Source organism: Passer montanus, unplaced genomic scaffold, assembly GCF_014805655.1.
Source record: "Passer montanus isolate IOZ18808 unplaced genomic scaffold, ASM1480565v1 scaffold386, whole genome shotgun sequence".
Taxonomy (NCBI): Eukaryota; Metazoa; Chordata; class Aves; order Passeriformes; family Passeridae; genus Passer; species Passer montanus.
Window position 1 is genome coordinate 1 of NW_024368663.1, and position 4,309 is coordinate 4,309.

Sequence of the window (4,309 nt, forward strand, 5' to 3'; positions counted from 1 at the left end):
ATGGGAATGGGGCCCAAATCCTCAGGATTTTTGGGAAAATTGGAAAAAAATGGGGAAAATTAGGGGGAAAATTGTGGAAAATGTGGAAAAATTGGGAAATAAAAGGGGAAAAGGGGGGAAAATTGGGGGAAATGGGAAAAAATGTGGGAAAATTGGGAGAAAAATGGGGAAAATGGGGGAAAATTGGGGGGAAATAGGGGAAAATGTGAAAAAATGGGAAATAAAAGAGGAAAAAGGGGGAAAATTGGGGGAAATAGGAGAAAAAATGGGGGAAAATGGGAAAAATGGGAATGGGGCCCAAATCCTCAGGATTGGAGCCCAAATTTTGGGATCAAAACCCCAATTTTTTTGGGATTAAACGCCCAATTTTTTGGGATGAAAGCTCCAAAGTTCCCAGAATTAAAATTTAAAAAAAAAAATCAGAATTGGACACCCCCAAAACTTTGGGAATTCTGCTCCAAAAGCTAAAAATTCTGTACAAAACTTGGGAATTTTGCCCAAAACTTTGGGAATTCTGCCCAAAACTCTGAGAATTCTGACGAAAACTTTGGGAATTTTGCCCAAAATCCTGGGAATTTTTCCCAAAACCCCAGGAATTCTGACGAAAACTTTGGGAGTTTTGCCCAAAACCCCGGGAATTCTGACGAAAACTTTGGGAATTTTGCCCAAAATCCTGGGAATTTTTCCCAAAACCCCAGGAATTCTGACGAAAACTTTGGGAGTTTTGCCCAAAACCCCGGGAATTCTGACGAAAACTTTGGGAATTTTGCCCAAAATCCTGGGAATTTTTCCCAAAACCCCAGGAATTCTGACGAAAACTTTGGGAGTTTTGCCCAAAACCCCGGGAATTCTGACGAAAACTTTGGGAATTTTGCCCAAAATCCTGGGAATTTTTCCCAAAACCCCAGGAATTCTGACGAAAACTTTGGGAGTTTTGCCCAAAACCCCGGGAATTCTGACGAAAACTTTGGGAATTTTGCCCAAAATCCTGGGAATTTTTCCCAAAACCCCAGGAATTCTGACGAAAACTTTGGGAGTTTTGCCCAAAACCCCGGGAATTCTGACGAAAACTTTGGGAATTTTGCCCAAAATCCTGGGAATTTTTCCCAAAACCCCAGGAATTCTGACGAAAACTTTGGGAGTTTTGCCCAAAACCCCGGGAATTCTGACGAAAACTTTGGGAATTTTGCCCAAAATCCTGGGAATTTTTCCCAAAACCCCAGGAATTCTGACGAAAACTTTGGGAGTTTTGCCCAAAACCCCGGGAATTCTGACGAAAACTTTGGGAATTTTGCCCAAAATCCTGGGAATTTTTCCCAAAACCCCAGGAATTCTGACGAAAACTTTGGGAGTTTTGCCCAAAACCCCGGGAATTCTGACGAAAACTTTGGGAATTTTGCCCAAAATCCTGGGAATTTTTCCCAAAACCCCAGGAATTCTGACGAAAACTTTGGGAGTTTTGCCCAAAACCCCGGGAATTCTGACGAAAACTTTGGGAATTTTGCCCAAAATCCTGGGAATTTTTCCCAAAACCCCAGGAATTCTGACGAAAACTTTGGGAGTTTTGCCCAAAACCCCGGGAATTCTGACGAAAACTTTGGGAATTTTGCCCAAAATCCTGGGAATTTTTCCCAAAACCCCAGGAATTCTGACGAAAACTTTGGGAGTTTTGCCCAAAACCCCGGGAATTCTGACGAAAACTTTGGGAATTTTGCCCAAAATCCTGGGAATTTTTCCCAAAACCCCAGGAATTCTGACGAAAACTTTGGGAGTTTTGCCCAAAACCCCGGGAATTCTGACGAAAACTTTGGGAATTTTGCCCAAAATCCTGGGAATTTTTCCCAAAACCCCAGTAATTCAATTTTTCCCCAGGAATAATTCCATTTTTCCCCGGATAATTCCCAGGACAATTCCCATTTTTCCCCAGGACAATCCCCACGATAATTCCCATTTTTCCCCTAATAATTCCCATTTTTTTCCCCAGAATAATTCCCATTTTTTCCCCACGAATAATTCCATTTTTCCCCGGATAATTCCCAGGACAATTCCCATTTTTCCCCAGGACAATCCCCACGATAATTCCCATTTTTCCCCTAATAATTCCCATTTTTTTCCCCAGAATAATTCCATTTTTTCCCAGAATAATTCCCTTTTTTTCCACAATAATTCCCAGAATAATTCCATTTTTCCCCAGAATAATTCCATTTTTTCCCAGAATAATTCCCTTTTTTTCCACAATAATTCCCAGAATAATTCCGTTTTTTCCCCAGGAATAATTCCATTTTCCCCCGGATAATTCCCAGGACAATTCCCATTTCCCCCCACACTAATTCCCATTTCCCCCCACACTAATTCCCATTTTCCTGGGACAATAATTCCCATTTTCCCCAGGACAATCCCCACACTAATTAATTCCCATTCCCCCACACTAATTCCCATTCCCCCCCAACAATCCCCACTTGGTCACTCACGGCGCCAGTCCTTGGCCATCTTGAAGAGGTTGGTGGCGCGGGCAATTCCCATTTCCCCCACACTAATTCCCATTTTCCCGGGACAATTCCCATTCCCCCCACACTAATTAATTCCCATTTCCCCACAACAACAATCCCATTTTTGGGTCACTCACGGCGCCAGTCCTTGGCCATCTTGAAGAGGTTGGCGGCGCGGGCAATTCCCATTTTTCCCAGGACAATTCCCATTTTCCCCAGGACAATTCCCACACTAATTAATTCCCATTTCCCCCCCAACAATCCCATTTTTGGGTCACTCACGGCGCCAGTCCTTGGCCATCTTGAAGAGGTTGGCGGCGCGGGTGAAGGCCTCGCAGGCCTCCTCCAGCCGCGAGGAGCCCCTGGCAAGCAACGGCCACGTGTGGGCAAAGCGGGGAAATGGGGGGAAATGGGGGAATGGGATTAGTGGGGGGAATGGGGGGAAATGGGGGCAACAACGGCCACGTGTGGGCAAAGCGGGGAACGGGGGGGAAATGGGGGCCCTCCCCGCCGTTCCCCGCCGCCCCCTCCGGCCTCCCGCGGCCTCCCCGGCGCCGCCGCCCGTCCCGCGCGGCCCGCACGCACCCGAAGAGGCCCCCGAGGAAGGACTGAGCGCCCCGGACCTTGCGCTCGGCCTCGCTCAGCAGCCGCTGCGCCTCCGCTTCCTTCTCCGCCGCCATGGCCGCCATGACGGCCGCGCCGCCGTCCCACGTGACCCCCCCGCGCAGCGTCACGTGACGGGGAGCGCCCCCCGCCGCAGCGGCTGCTCCGCCGCGGCGCCCCCTAGCGGGCAGGAGGACTGAAAAAAAGTGTAGGCGTGGTTTATGCAAATTAGGAAGCGCGTAAATCAGTGTTGGGGGCGTGGCTTGTGGTAATTTACAGCGTGTCGGGGCGTGGGGTATGTAAATTAAGCGTGTGTTGTTTTGTGATGGGGCGTGGTTCATGTAAATGAGATTCACAGGGTTGGCGCGCTGCGCCTCGGGGCGTGGTTTATGCTAATATAAAGCATGCAGGGCGTGGTTTATGCTAATACAGAGCGTGCAGGGAGTGGTTTATGCTAATATCCACTGTGCTTGGGGTGGTTTTGCTAATTAACACCCTGCTGGGCGTGGTTTATGCTAATTTACACCGTGTGGGGCGTGGTTTATGCTAATTCACAGATACTGGGCGTGGTTTATGTAATTAACCCTGTGTTAGGCGTGGTTTATGCTAATATAGATCCTCTGGGCGTGGTTTATGCTAATTTACACTCTGCTGGGCGTGGTTTATGCTAATATACACTCTGTTGGGCGTGGTTTATGATACTTTACACCGTGTTGGGCGTGGTTTATGCTAATTCATACCCACTGGGCGTGGTTTATGCTAATTAACACTGTATTTGGCGTGGTTTATGCTAATATACACCGTGCTGGGCGTGGTTTATGCTAATTTACACTCTGTTGGGCGTGGTTTATGCTAATTTACACCGTGTTAGGCGTGATTTATGCTAATATAAAGCCGGTTGGGCGTTGTTTATGCTAATATACAGTCTGTTGGGCGTGGTTTATGCTAATTTACCGCCTCTGGGCGTGGTTTATGCTAATGAGCGGTCCCGAGGGGGGGGCCTTGCCCGCTGAGGCGCCAGCGCGGGGGGCGTGTCTATTCTAATGCCTGTCCGGGGGCGCGGTTTATGCTAATCCATTCCTCCCCTCGCTCTCCCCGGTGGGGGGGTGGGGGGGCCCGGTGCGGAGCGGGGGGAGCCCCGTTAACCCCCCCCGCGCCCTCGCGGAGCGCCCCGCGCGGCTGCGGGGCGCCTCGGCGGCGCGGCGCGGCGATCAGGC